The sequence below is a fragment of the Oncorhynchus tshawytscha genome, linkage group LG10, assembly GCF_018296145.1.
Source record: "Oncorhynchus tshawytscha isolate Ot180627B linkage group LG10, Otsh_v2.0, whole genome shotgun sequence".
NCBI classification, from domain to species: domain Eukaryota; kingdom Metazoa; phylum Chordata; class Actinopteri; order Salmoniformes; family Salmonidae; genus Oncorhynchus; species Oncorhynchus tshawytscha.
The window spans coordinates 72013601-72029644 of record NC_056438.1 but is presented as its reverse complement, the minus strand read 5'-3'; the positions used below and the strand labels follow the sequence as shown (position 1 = coordinate 72029644).

At 41.5% G+C, this 16044-nt stretch overlaps 1 protein-coding gene across 2 annotated transcripts in view; it reads right to left on the bottom strand.

Annotated features, from left to right (window-relative positions):
• The window catches only part of LOC112236664 (neurocan core protein), a 131201-nt gene extending 118489 nt beyond the window's left edge, over window positions 1-12712 (bottom strand). Inside the window, exons 1-2 of one of the 2 annotated variants that reach the window (XM_042329000.1) lie at window positions 12347-12712; window positions 5291-5350 (exon numbers count right to left, since the gene is read on the bottom strand). The gene's annotated coding sequence lies outside the window, so the exon portion shown is untranslated. The remainder of the gene's footprint in view (window positions 1-5290; window positions 5351-12346) is intronic. The other variant, XM_042328999.1, reaches the window with a different exon arrangement.
• Between the last annotated feature and the right edge of the window lie 3332 nt (window positions 12713-16044).

The following is a 16044-nucleotide window of genomic DNA, read 5'->3' as shown; positions in this document are numbered from 1 at the left end:
AAGTTCCGTTACAGTCCGTAGAAACATGTCAAACGATGTATAGAATCAATCTTTAGGATGTTTTAACATAAATCTTCAATAATGTTCCAACCGGAGAATTCCTTTGTCTGAAGAATTGCAATGGAACAGAGCCAACTATAACGTGAATGTGTGAGACTGAGCTCGTGGCTCTCTGGCAGACCTCTGACTCATTCCCCTCTCATTCACCCCCACTTCACAGTAGAAGCATCAAACAAGGTTCTAAAGACTGTTGACATGTAGTGGAAGCCTTAGGAAGTGCAATATGACCCCATAGACACTGTGTATTCGATAGGCCAAGAGTTGAAAAACTACAAACCTCAGATTTCCCCCTTCCTGGTTGGATTTCTTCTTAGGTTTTTGCATGCCATATGAGTTCTGTTATACTCACAGACATCATTCAAACAGTTTTAGAAACTTCAGAGTGTTTTCTATCCACATCTACTAAACTACAGAGTGTTTTCTATCCAAATCTACTAATCATATGCATATTCTAGCTTCTATGGCTGAGTAGCAGGCAGTTTAATTTGGGCACGCTTTTCATCCAAAATTCCCAATGCTGCCCCCTACCCTAGAGAAGTTAAAGACTGTGGGGAATATACAACGACATACCATGAAACATACAAAAAAACTTTCATGAGACTGAAAGGTTTTATTTGACTAGCTCAGTTGTGGCTTTACAGTAAAAATACAAACATAGTTTTAAAGAGAAGACCATTGAGACAATTCAAGTTGCAATGGCAAATATACTTCAAATTAGTAGGTAACACTCACCAAGGTGTTATAGGCCAACATTGCTGTTCTGCAGAATGAACTAGTCATATGCATTCCTCCTGGCCACCACATTCAGCAGCATCTTTTGCTCATCACATAACCTATCCCTTGCACATAGAGTGGAAGCCTTTTCTGTTCACGTAGTTGAACTCGTTTTGGGATGGTTCTTTTATAGCGATCTGGGTATCGTCTGTTGCTCCGTTCGGATTTGAGAACCCATTGATGGTAAATAAACTCCCATTGAATTTAACCTGTTGTGCGATGGTGTATTGAAATTGAATGTAACTTCATATTGCTGATAATTGCATCCAACACATCCGCTCATTGAGGGCTGTGAGATGCCGATCGGCAAGCTCCAACTAAAAAGTGCCTGTTGCCAAAAACCTGAGGGTGGATAGTAATTGGATGTGCACCAAAATAGTATGTGTTTGCCTTTCTAAAGTAGGTCTTAAAACCTCTACAGGATCGGTGGGTCCCCCGCGAGGAGAGTGCACAGTTATGGACTTGAAAATGTATTAATAAACCAATTAGGCACATTTGGGCAGTCTTGATACAACATTTTGAACAGAAATACAATGGTTCATTGGATCAGTCTCAACCGTTGCACATACACTGATGACATCTAGTGGCCAAAATCTAAATTGCGCCTGGGCTGGAATAATACATTATGGCCTTTCTCTTGCATTTCAAAGATGATGGTACAAATGTTGTTGTTTTTAAATGCATGCTTTGTTTTCTTTGTATTACCATTTACCATATCTAATGTGTTATATTCTCTTACATTAATTTAACATTCCACAAACTTCAACATGTTTCCTTTCAAATGGTATCAAGAATATACATATCCTTGCTTCAGGTCCTGAGCTACAGGCAGTTAGATTTGGGTATGTAATTTGAGGCAAAAACTGAAAAAAAAGGGTCCGATCCTTAAGAGGTTTTAAATCATCGCAAATATCCTATAAGATTGGTGTGGGAAACGATATCTGAGGATTCAATCAGTACTTTCAGAAAAAAAAGTCCCACCTGTCTCTAAAAATGCAGCTTGCGCCAAATTTTCCAACAGAGCAAGATCAGCGATGGCTCATTAGATTTCCCATTATCTAATTCTTTTATAGTATTTTAACAATGGTTTCACTTTCACTACTGCCTCTAATTTAACAAATTACTGTACTTTAAATTAATTATCAAGATTCAGTATTTTGTACGAATTCACAATGGAAATACACTGAAATGTGTTATTATTACTCTCCCAATTTCACACATATTCAACATACAGTACATTTCCCCCAGTCACTAGGCTTTGCTTCATTCCATTCATTCCACTTGGCACTGTGCATACGCATGGTCATGGCTGTGCGTAAATCCATGCACACTCTCAAGCAAACGTTCATATTGATAAATCTCCCACTTTGTGTGGAAATGAGCCCACGCATGGTTTACGCATAGATTTGTGCCTATGCATGATTGGTAAATGAGGCCCTTGAAGTCCTTGAAGTCCTCACAAGTAATCCAACTAAAATTCAGAGAAGTGAGGACATTTTGCTGGTCCTCACTTGTAAAAATGGGCATTTTAGGCTTAGAGCTAAGGTTTAGGGTTAAGGTAAGAATTAGGGTTAGAATTAGGGTTAGGGGTTAGTGTTTAATGTTAGGAGTTAGGGTTATGTTTAGGAGTTAAGGTTAGGGTTGGGTTACCCTGACTACACCCTAAGTTATTAAATGATTGCACCCACACTGCTCACGCGCGTCAACGAGCATCTGCGTTGCCACGCACTAAAATAGAAGTCATTCTATTTCTGAAGCAGATCGCGCTGCAAGTCCTGCCTCTCCCATCTTCTCATTGGTTTATAGAAGCAGGTACCCACGGGCCATCTCCTCATTGGTTATACCCATGGGGTATACCCATGTGGGTGATTGAAAGACGAACTGTGTTGCCGGTAGTCCTGGTAATACTATGAAAGTTGATATGACAATCACCATATAAGTTCAAAGATGAAAAAGCCGGGAAGGAGGAGAGATGACTAGAAATTATTTTATGTGTGGATTAATTGTCGGAGTAGAGGACCTTGTGCATTTCAGGTAAAATAACAACCTAATGTTTATATCCCAGGACAAATTAGCTAGCAACAGCAAGCTAGCTAGCTAAATAGGACAAATTAGCTAGCAACAGCAAGCTAGCTAGCTAAATAGGACAAAAAGAGCTAGCAACAGCAAGCTAGCTAAATAGGACAAATTAGCTAGCAAGTGTAAGCTAACTAGCTAAATTGCCTTAAATGTTTAATGCTTTTCAACCTGCCCCTAAGTTAATGTAATTGGTTCAGAGTTTGTTTTGATATTTTAACCTGCGCGTCGTGATCATGTTTGGTGTGGGGGGACAAAATAAATGTATGCACGATGTCGTACAATGGCGTACATGTGCAGACGGTTTGGGTTCCGTGTTGGTCCCCAAAAAGCCCCCACAAATATAGTAAGTCTGTGTGAGCGTGTGTGTGTGTAAGTAAGTAAGTTTATAATAATTAGTGGAGCTGAAGGGTGGTACTAACAATAACAAGATAACTACTGTAAAATATACTGTGTTCGTAAAATGTATATACATTAAGTTCATGAACTTTTGTGAAACAGCACAGTTGAAAAATAGAAATCAAAACTGGATGGTCTTCAGAGATATATGGGATGGGTTGAGGGTAGCTGGAGGATGGGAATAAAAACTAACAAAAGATAACTAGTGTAAAACCTACTTTCTGTAAAAATGTATATAGTATGTATAAGCTGGAAGTAGAAGTCTAAGTGTTATTGTCCATTAGTTTACTCCAAGTAGGGGATGGGTGGTAGGGTTAGGGGAAAATAATGAAGGAAAATATATATTTTTAAAATATATATACTGTATATTGTATATAAGTACAGTACCAGTCAAAGGTTTGGACACACCTTCTCATTCCAGGGTTTTTCTATATTTGTACTATTTTTACATTGTAGAATAATAGTGAAGACATCACAACTATGAAATAACATATATGGAATCATGTAGTAACCAAAACAGTGTTAAACAAATCAAAATACATTTTATATTTGAGATTCTTCAAAGTAGCCGCCCTTTGCCTTGATGACAGTTTTGCACACTCTTCCTGATTGATGTCTTGAAATGTTGCTTCAATATATCCACATAATTTTACTTTCTCATGATTCCATCTATTTTGTGAAGTGCACCAGTCCCTCCTGCAGCAAAGCACACCCACAACATGATGTTGCCACCCCTGTGTGTCACAGTTGGGATGGTGTTCTTCTTTTCGCACCAAAGTACATTAATCTCTAGGACACAGAACACGTCTCCTTCCTGAGCGGTATGATGGCTGCGTGGTCCCATGGTGTTTATAGTTGCGTACTATTGTTTGTACAGATGAACATGGTACCTTCAGGCATTAGGAAATTGCTCCAAAGGATGAGCCAGACTTGTGGAGGTCTAAAAAGCTAATTGGAGTCAGGAGTCAGCTAACCTGTCCAATCAATGAGACGAGATTGGAGATGTTGGTTAGGGCTGCCCTGCCCTATAAAAAACACTCACAAAATGTAAGTTTGCTATTCAAAAGAAGCGTTGCCTGATGTGAACCATGCCTCCAACAAAAGAGATCTCAGAAGACTTAAGATTAAGAATTGTTGACTTGCATAAAGCTTGAAAGGGTTACAAAAGTATCTTTAAAAGCCTTGACTTTTATCAGTCCACGGTAAGACAAAGTGTCTATAAATGGAGAAAGTTCAGCACTGTTGCTACTCTCCCTAGGAGTGGCCATCCTGGAAAGATGACTGCAAGAGCACAGCACAGAATCAATGAGGTTAAGAAGAATCCTAGAGTGTCAGCTAAAGTAAATCAACAACAAAATGGCTTCAACAGAAGAAAATATGCCTTCTGGAGTGGCCCAGTCAGAGTCCTGACCTCAACCTGATTGAGATGCTGTGGCATGACCTCAAGAGAGTGGTTCACACCAGACATCCTAAGAATATTTCTGAACTGAAACAGTTTTGTAAAGATGGTCCAAAATTCCTCCTGACTGTGGTGCAGGTCTGATCCGCAACTACAGAAAACGTTTGGTTGAGGTTATTGCTGCCATAGGATTGTCAACCAGTTATTAAATCCAGGGGTTCACATACTTTTTGCACCTCCACTGTGAATGTTTACACGCTGTTCAAGAACGACATAAAAACATCATTGTTTGTGTGTTATTAGTTTAAGCAGACTGTGTTTGTCTATTGTTGTGACTTAAATGTAGATTAGATCACATTTTATAACCAGTTTATGCAGAAATCCAGGTCATTCCAAAGGGTTCACATACTTTTTCTTGTCACTGTACATGTGAAAAACAGCAGATATACAATACCTAATAATGTATGTATTAATATTACATTCTCATGCCCAACTCTTCTTTCAATAGATTACATTAAGATACATATACTTACATTGATTTAAATAGGCTACAACCATGACAAAATTGTCCCTCTGTCTTACCTTTAGAGAGGAGTCTGACGGCGTCCTGACAAATCAGCAAGGGTCCCTTTGTATGAAATCCTGAAACACAGGAAATATTTACATGTAATGTTTCATTTAATATGTAGCTAACGTTGCTAGCGAATGACCATCCCCTCTCATAGCCTATTACACCCCAACAGGATATAGAGGACAGACAGACCAATTTCACTTCAGTCCACAGGAAAAGGAGGAGGAGGTATAGAGGTCCCTGATAACATGTAGCAGGGTCAGAGGTCAGATGTAGCTAGGGGCTGTTAACACACCTGCGGAAAGCCGTTACTCCAGCTGTACTGCATGTCTGGCCGGGGTCAGGGGTTAAAGTTGAGGGGTTAAAGGTGATAGCTTAGAGGTGAGGGGCCAATGTGGTTTGTAAAATCAGGTGTAGGGGATCAGGTGCATGGGCAGTGGCTTTGACTTCAATCCACCCACTAGGAGAAATGGGGTGAATCTGAAATGGCGCTCTCTTACCTATACCGTATAGTGCATTACTTTTGGAGTAACTTAGGGAATAGGGTGCCATTTTAGACATGGCTATGATCAGAGATGTGACATCATAAAGAAAAATAATAATATTATCAAGTTAAGAGGTGCTGGTGCCCTGGAGATAAGCTACTTCCATTTCCATGGCTGCCACTTCATCCAGGAGTTTACGTGTTTAATGACCCGCACAGGAGTTGCTCAGTCCACAGAATATAAAATAGGTTGATACAGAATGAGTTATTGCAGATAGAGCCTTCGTCCGAGCACTGGTGTGTCGGTAACCAACCGTTTTTATTGAATGTGCATCAAAGTTGAATCTATCACTTTTTCATCCCCATACAAAATAAAGACGGTTACAAAATGGGATCACCATTGGACACTGTGACGTCACTAGACACTGGGGACACAGCACTTTGTTTATATGGAGTCTGCTGGCTCCCAGCTACTGTAGGCTAAACTGAAGAACACACGGATCAACAGATAACATCATAATATTGTCATTTAGCAGACACGTTTTATCCAAAGCCACTGACAGTTCACTCATATGTACAGTTGATGTGTCTCAGGCAGGAATCAAACCAACAAGCCAACAAGCTGAGAAGCTCTAACCAATCACATCAAATAGCCTGTTCCCGACCAGCTCAAACAGGGATACCCAACATGACAGCATTACCTTCAGCATCTGCCACCAGTCAATAGCAGAGAAAGGAGGCTCTACTCTGGCCAGAGACAAAGAGAAAGGCCGTTCTCTTTATGTGAGAGCCTTTTAGCTGTGGTGCTATGGTCTCATCCAGGCCTGTATGCTGATTGGTTTGAAGGGACGTGTTAGTCCCTCCCTGCCAGGGTGCAAAAAGAAACTTGATTGATTGCTCACTCCTTCCAACCCCCCTCCGGGCTTCTCGCCATTGGAGACTTCACAACAGGGGAGACGAAGAGAGAGAGCGAGTGAGAAAGAGAATCTGAGGTGGAAAATATCTCTCCCGCTCTGCTGTTCTTTTATCAGCTTGAAATGGTTGAAATTCAAGTCATGTCGTCCATACACAGAGAAAATAAATATTTCACTCAAAACCTCAACTTTCAGTCTGATTCAATCTTAGAACATAATCGGTTCACACAATAAGAGTCACATACTTTTCTTCTTAAAACTACATTAAAAAAACAGTAGCAAAGCCAAATCCAACCTAAAAGGTTCAAGCCCGCACTGGTATATGACTCCAGTTTTCAGTGTAAGACATAATACCTACATGCTAATCAAAGATACTGCATAATACTTAACTGTGGTAGGTTTACTTGAATCTGTTCCTCAGTCACAATGGACCTGTCCAGTTGTGAAAAGCTCCTCAATAAGCCAGAGAAGACAAAGAGTGCCTGTTCTCCTGTTGTTTGTGTAATAATGACCAGATGATTAAGTTGGCGCAGTACAGCTCTATGAAACCAATCCTCTGGGCTTTTGGTACAGTTTTTAGTGTGCCAAAGGTTGTGGGTTCAATTCCAGCAAGGGACAGCTAGTCCCCAATATTATTGCATTTGCTAAATGCTAGTAAGCATAACAAAATAATGCAGACCCTCAAGCAAAGGGAGACATTATACTTCTGTATACTGCTGACCGTAATAATGAACACTTCTCAAACTCAAATCACTTTATATTGTATACTGGAATTCCCATTCACCACTAATGTGTAGCAACCACCTGAGAAGTTTGTATCGAAACAATTTGATACCACACAGATCATTGTACCAGATCTCATGTCTGAAAATAACATCCAAGCTGTCCAGAACATAAATCTCAACCTTCTGGCTACTGAAAAACATCAAAAATGGTAACTGATAAGAGAAACTGTAGTCTACTAGATTGTGTATCATTCCAAGTATTTAGTTTTCCTCTCCAGGCCTGAAATTCAGTTTATTAGGTACACCCATCAAGTACCAATTCGCATCAAGGGACCTAACGTGTGCCAGGAAAAAATTCCCAACACCATTACACCACCAGCCTGTACCGTTGACACCAGGCAGGATGGGACCATGGACTCATACTGCTTACGCCAAATCCTGACTCTGCCATCAGCATGACGCAACAGGAACCGGGGTTTGTCGGACCAGACAATGTTTTCCCACTTCTCAAATGTCCAGTGTTGGTGATAGCGTTCCCAGTGGAGCTGCTTCTTCTTGTTTTTAGCTGATAGGATTGGAACCCGGTGTGGTTGTCTGCCACAATAGCCCTTCCATTACAAGGGCCAATGAGTTGTGCGTTCCGAGATGCCATTCTGCACACCACTGACGTACTGCGCCATGATTTTGCTGTTGGTGGCCCGCCTGTTAACTTGTATGATTTTTGCCATTCTCCTTTGACCTCTCTCATCAATGAGCTGTTTTCACCCACAGGACTTCCGCTGACTGGATGTTTTGTGTTTCTCGCTCCATTCTCTGTAAACCATAGACACTGCTGTGCGTGAAAAGCCCAGGGTGCCGGCTGTTTCTGAGATACAGGAACCGGCTTGCCTGGCACGGATGATCATTCCACGCTCAAAGTCACTTAGGTCCCTCGTTTTGCCCATTCTAAAGTTCAATCAAACAGTAACTGAATACCTCGATGTCTGTCTGTCTGCTTTATATAGCAAGCCACGGACACTTGACTACATTTTTTATTTTTTATTTCACATTTAACCAGGTAAGCTAGTTGAGAACAAGTTCTCATTTACAACTGCGATCTGGTCAAGATAAAGCATAGCAGTGCGACAGAAACAACAGAGTTACACATGGAATAAACAAACTTACAGTCAATAACACAATAGAAAAAATCTATATACAGTGTGTGCAAATGGCGTGAGGAGGTAAGGCAATAAATAGTCCATAGTAGCGAAGTAATTACAATTTAGCAAATTAACACTGGAGTGATAGATGTGCAGGTGATGATGAGCAAGTAGAAATACTGGTGTGCAAAAGAGCAAAAAAGTAAATAAAAACAATATGGGGATGAGGTAGGTAGTTGGATGGGCTATTTACAGATGGGCTGTGTACAGCTGCAGCGATTGGTAAGCTGTTCAGATAGCTGATGCTTAAAGTTAGTGAGGGAGATATAAGTCTCCAACTTCAGAGATTTTTGCAATTCATTCCAGTCATTGGCAGCAGAGAACTGGAAGGAAAGGCGGCCAAAGGGGGTGTTGGCTTTGGGGATGACCAGCGAGAGATACCTGCTGGAGCACGTGCTACTGGTGGGTGTTGTTATGGTGACCAGTGAGCTGAGATAAGGTGGGGCTTTACCTAGCAAAGACTTGTAGATGACCTGGATGTCTGTAGGTGTGAACCATTTTCGTGAACAGGGTGGTGTACCTAGTAAACTGGCCACTGAATGTAAACTGGCCACTGTCCGTGGTGTGCGGAAACTGATCTTATCTGCACATATGGACAACTAAAACCAACATGTTACCAGTTCAGACAAACCTCTCTATCCCGGCTATGCTTATTCTTTAGGCTATTTCTAACATGCTATACATCTGCACCACATTTTCCTACACAGACCAGTGGTTCTGGGACATGATCCATGTATAGTTTTGGGAATTTTATTGGGAATTACTTTTCTTGGGAATTTCTGTTTGAGAAAAATGTACAATATTTCTAATCACAACCCTGTCATTTGCTGTGGCGTAGAGGGAGCTGGCTGTACAAACCCTGGTATAAGTTACGTCAGCATCTGGCCCAGGCCTCCTATAACCGCTTGCCGTCCAGTATCTAAAGTAATTGGTTACCAGAATTTTTTTTATAGCTTTGAGCCTTTTCTTATGACCCTCGTAATAAAAAATGAATAATAGATTTCTTGCCCCAACCTTGTAAATCACCCAGGAAGAGCTAGCTACAACACCATTTGGGAAACACTGGCACAGGTTACAGTAAAGATATCTGGCCCTGCCGTGGTTAACCATCTTGCCAGTAGATCAGGCTAGCCTACCAGTCTTCTCTGTTTCTCCTTCAGCGGGTCGGCTCCTCCCATCCACTCCTCCCGGTGGGAGTGCACAGCCTCTCTCTGATCTGATGGGCTGTGAGGGAGTTCTGTGAGGCCTCTGGCAGTGAGCCAGGAATCCCGGGAGTGAACTCTCACGCACTCACCCAGACAGAATAAAAAATGCATGGGTGCCACTGGAGAAGTTTCAGTCTGGTTGGTGAAATCCTCGTCCTCTCTGTCTCTGTCTCTCTCTGACTCTCTCTCTCTGACTCGCTCTCTATATTGTCCGACTCTCTCTCTCTGACTCTCTCTCTCTGTCTCTCTCGCAGTCCCTGTCGGTCTCTCTCTCTCTCTTTCTGTCTCTGTCCCTGTCTCTCTCTGTCTCTCTGTCCCTGACTCTCTCTCTCTCTGACTCTCTCTCTCTCTGTCTCTCTCTCGCAGTCCCTGTCGGTCTCTCTCTCTCTTTCTGTCTCTGTCCCTGTCTTTCTCTCTCTCTCTGTCGCTGTTCCTGTCTCTCTCGCTTTGTCTCTGTTTCTCTGTCTCTATCTCTCTCTCTCTGCGTCTCTCACTGCCTATCTCTGTCTCTCTCTCCCTGTCTTCTCTTGTGTTCCTCTCTTTCTCCTCCTTATTTCATTCTTTCATCTCTCTGCCTGACGATCCTCTCTACCCCCTCCCTCCCGATCCATCCCCCCTACCTACCTCCCTCATTCTCTCCTCTCTCTCCCCTCCCTCCATCTATCTCTCCTCTCCCCCCTCCCTCTCTCCCTCCCCTTTACCTCCCTCTATCTCTCTGTGTGGTTTCACAATGACATCAGCCCAAACTCTGTGTTGTAAAAGCTAGACTAGTTAACCTCACCCTGCTAACCACAGTTTTCTAGGACATACACTGCCGGTGGTAGACTCCCTTCTTCACAAGGCCTACCAAAAATAGAGTGACTATTTTATATGCAAGAACTATGAATTGACTAAGACAAGGCTTTGAGCTGTTAGGCCACTAATAACCTCACACAGTAGATCTTATTTGTCAATGTGACTGAAATAGTTGCGCTCCCTCAGAGTGGTACATTTCAATGTGTTTGTGTGACTTAGACTTTTAGAGTATTTAGCACCTGTGTACAGGTACAGCTGGTGTATGTGGAGAAAGACTAAATTATTAGTGACCAGACCACGAACCAGGAATGTCTGTACTTTTCCCCAGTTTCCATCATTCTGATGTTGCAAATATGCTGACCCTGTTTCCTTGCCTCTCATGTTTCCAATGATGCACATTGCATGAAGCACATTTGAAATAGACAAATATATGTGTATGCCACAAGAACCTATTCTATCATTGTCTAGGGGAGTGTTAACAGAGGTAGTGCTAACGTTCTGTCATTTATCTCTCTTATTTCATGTATCTCTGATGTCATGCCAGGGTATTGGGGTTACTAACATCAGCCACACCTCTGATTGGCCCGAGAGGTTAGAGTGGGCGGGACCATTATAAATAATGGAGAACATGATAGCTATGCAGGTGTTCTGATCTCTGATCTAAGTTCCCTCAGCTGTCTGTGGAACCAACCCTCTTTCTATTTCTCTTTTGTTTCCCTCTATCACTCTCTGATCTCTCTCTCTGCCTCTCTCCCTATCTCTCTCTGATCTCCCGCTCTCTCTGACTCTCTCCCTCTCTCGCTCTGTCTCTCTCTCCCTCTCTCTGTCTCTCTCCCCCTCTCTCTGACTCTCTCCCTCTCTCGCTCTGTCTCACTCCCCCTCTCTCTGTCTCAGTCACTCATTCTTTTTCTTGCACAAACAACATGAACTTGAGGACCATTATATACTGAGGATGCTGTTTAAATGCCACAGAACATTTAAGCCAGTGCCATAACTTTATATGCTTCTTACATATTACTGATAGCCCGCAGTATTAGAGTTGTGTCTCCCATCAGGCCCCTAGTGAGGAAGTCTATTTTTCTCCTAGCCTCCTGTATAAGGGCAACTCTGAGACAAGCCCAGAGGACCTCCCATGAGAAGAAGCTGTGTTGGGTATACACTAAAACAAGCCATTCAGTGTTCTACTTCATCAAAAAGACCCCAAAAATAAGCTACTGTAAAGCTCAGTGTGTGTGACATGCAAGAGTCTTTTCAGAGACACAGTTAGAGGTAGGCACTGAGGTCATCCTCGATGAGCTTATAGATGACCACATCTTTCATGCAAAGTAGGATACATGTCAGAAGAAAATAACATGTCAGGAAGGTACGAAATAATAGCTACAGAATGCATAACATGTCCATACAAAAGTCACGGTAAAGTCGTGTATTATACAGTGCCTGGAAAGCAGGATCTGGCTATGTAATTTTCATGGTAAAGCACCTGAAAGTACTTATAATTGGGCTGAAATTTTGGCTTGGTTGGTTGACCAACAAAGGTTTATACACTACCAAATGCATTTTTAACAGAGTAAGATAAGCAATGCATTCATTCCATTCCCTGCGGCCAGACGCCGCTGATACCCCGGTCTGCATACAGGCTTTAACCCAATATTGTTCATACAGGGTTCAATTTCCACAAATCCTTTATCACAAACAAATTGAAAAAGTTGACCATTTGCACCCAATGAAAATATGTTCAATCTTACCTGAAAATAGTCAAAATAAAAAATCCGCAGGAATGTAAGATCGGAACGCAGCGCTTCAGTGAAGGTGCTCTAAACGTATCCCGATGCTCCAATAGTGTCGTCTGTCAGCGATCGGTCGAATGGGTGAAACAGCAAAAAAGAACCGGTAAGTGAGCAAAAATGATTCAACGTCCCAAGCTACGCTTCACACCTTCAAAAAATAAGCCACCTAGTCTGCTTCACGACTAATATGCAGCATCTACCACATGACCAATTTAGAGATATCTAAATGTAAATCTGGATAGACACTCGGTGCCGGTGCTCACTCCCCGTGCGCAGGTGGCGACGCTGAGGGTGAGGAGCTGAATCGGTTTGAACAAAGAGGCGAGCACTGACACACAGACGGTTCAAGCGCCCCCCATTCAACTGAAGAAAAAAAGGGGGGCGAGGATTGGAGGAACGGATTGGTGAAAGGGGGTATTTTACATGACTATAATCCGATTCCATACATAAACCTCAAAGGTTGATCCCTTGTCTCTGAATTAAATTAAAATTCTCATGTCATGAGCTCATAACTAGGCTGGAAATCTCCGAGGGGAGGGGAGTTTCATGCGTTTTTACTCCAGTTTTCCTCAACTCCTTACAAAAGGCCTACAGGAAAGTAAATGCACCTGCAGTAATTCATTTATTATTCAATAGTCTGTAAACTATTGTTTATTACACTAAAATCCATGATTTTTCTCATCTTCAGTAAATAAAACATGAAAAACATGTTCCTATCTTATTGATAAGTGGAAGGATATTATAAGTCATAGTGTTATATAGTGTAATAAAAACGATGTTATTTGTGGCTGTGAAATCACACAGGTGACCTTAAAGAGAGCCATCCCTTGTCAATACCGCAGTGCTATGGTAGCCACGATAATAATGCCTTATAGAAATATGGTTGTCTGAGATGTATCATTTGGCTAACTCAGCACGGCAGTGGCTCACATTTCAGCACTGCAGTGCAGGGACAATAGCAACGAAGCTGCATCCATCCTCATTATAAGAGGAAGAAAACATCTCTTTGTGTTGATATTAGGCCCACTGACAGATAATATAAAATATATTACTGTGGGTTGTGTGTCAAGTCATGTTTTAAAGGAGGTAGTTGTTTGGGTGTGCAACTTCAAAGACACCAATTAGGATAGTCACATAGCAGATGAGGCCGATTCCATGACTGTGAACTCAAGGGAACATACTGTTCAATCAGACATTTGCCAGTGGCGTATGCTCAGATCATAATAATGACTTCTCTTTCAAGGTCCCTCTGTATCGATGAATATGACAAAGGTTCTGCATCATAGCATTTACAGGCACACTACATACTTACATGCACTCATTCACACACACACACACACACACACACACACTAACACACACGGACAGTGGTGTAAAGTACTTAAGACAAATACTTTAAACTACTACTTAAGTCATTTTTGGGGTATCTGTACTTTACTATTTATATTTGACAACTTTTACTTTACTACATTCCTAAAGAAAATAATGTATTTTTTACTCCATACATTTTCCCTGACACCCAAAAGTACACGTTACATTTTGAATGCTTAGCAGGACAGGAAAATGGTCCATTCACGCACTTATGAATGAAAATCCCTGGTCATCCCTACTGCCTCTGATCTGGCGGACTCACTAAACACAAATGCCCCTGGCTAACTGTCAATAAAAAGAACAAAAATGGTGCCATCAGGTTATAATATAAGGAATGTGAAATTATTAATACTTTAACTATACTTTTACTTTTGATACTTACGTATATTAGTAGTAGTATTTCACTTTTACTTGAGTCATTTTCTATTGAAGTATCTTTACTTTGACTCAAGTATGAGTAAGCTTGGCACATCTAGCCACTGGGATTTTTCCCATTCTTCAAGGCAAAACTACTCCAGCTCCTTCAAATTGGATGGGTTCCACTGGTGTACAGCAATCTTTAAGTCATACCACAGATTCTCAATTGGATTGAGGTCTGAGCTTTGACTACGCCATTCCAAGACATTTAAATGTTTCCCCTTAAACCATTTGAGTGTTGCTTTAGCAGAATGCTTAGGGTCATTGTCCTGCTGGAAGGTGAACCTCCGTCCCAGTCTCAAATCTCTGGAAGACAAACGGGTTTCCCTCAATAATTTCCCTGTATTTAGCGCCATCCATCCCTGTATTTAGCGCCATTCAATTAAAAACATCCCTACAGCATGATGCTGCCACCACCATGCTTCACTGTGGGGATGAGGTTCTTGGGGTGATGAGAGGTGTTGGGTTTGTACCAGACATAGTGTTCCCTTAATGGCCATAAAGCTCCATTTTAGTCTCATCTGACCAGAGTACCTTCTTCCATATGTTTGGTGAGTCTCCCACATGCCTTTTGGCGAACACCAAACATGTTTGCTTATTTTTTTCTTTAAGCAATGGCTTTTTCTGGCCACTCTTCCGTAAAGCCCAACTCTGTGGAGTGTACGGCTTAATGTGGTCCTATGGACAGATACTCCAATCTCTGCTGTGGAGCTTTGCAGCTCCTTCAGGGTTATTTATCTTTGGTGTCTTTGTTGCCTCTCTGATTATGCCCTCCTTGCCTGGTCCGTGAGTTTTGGTGGGTGGCCCTCTCTTGGCAAGTTTGTTGTGGTGCCATATTCTTTCCATTTTTTAATAATGGATTTAATGGTGCTCCGTGGAATGTTCAAAGTTTCTGATATTTTTTGTAACCCAACCCTGATTTGTACTTCTCCACAACTTTGTCCCTGACCTGTTTGGAGAGCTCCTTGGTCTTCATAGTGCCGCTTGCTTGGTGGGGCCTTCTAGAACAGGTGTATATTTTTACTGAGATCATGTGACACTTAGATTGCACACAGTTGGACTTTATTTCAGTAATTATGTGACTTCTGAAGGTAATTGGTTGCACCAGATCTTATTTAGGGGCTTCATAGTAAAGGGGGTGAATACATATGTAAAGGGGGTGAATACATATGCAAAGGGGGTGAATACATATGTAAAGGGGTGAATACATATGTAAAGGGGGTGAATACATATGTAAAGGTGGTGAATACATATGTAAAGGGGGTGAATACATATGTAAAGGGGGTGAATACATATGTATAGGGGTGAATACATATGTAAAGGGGTGAATACATATGTAAAGGGGGTGAATACATATGTAAAGGGAGTGAATACATATGCAAAGGGGTGAATACATATGTAAAGGGGGTGAATACATATGTAAAGGGGGTGAATACATATGTAAAGGGGTGAATACATATATAAAGGGGTGAATACATATGTAAAGGGGTGAATACATATGTAAAGGGGTGAATACATATAAAGGGGGTGAATACATATATAAAGGGGATGAATACATATGTAAAGGGATGAATACATATGTAAAGGGGGTGAATACATATGTAAAGGGGTGAATACATATGTAAAGGGAGTGAATACATATGTAAAGGGGATGAATACATATGTAAAGGGGTGAATACATATGTAAAGGGGTGAATACATATGTAAAGGGGGTGAATACATATGTAAAGGGGATGAATACATATGTAAAGGGATGAATACATATGTAAAGGGGTGAATACATATGTAAAGGGGTGAATACATATGTAAAGGGGGTGAATACATATGTAAAGGGGTGAATACATATGTAAAGGGGTGAATACATATGT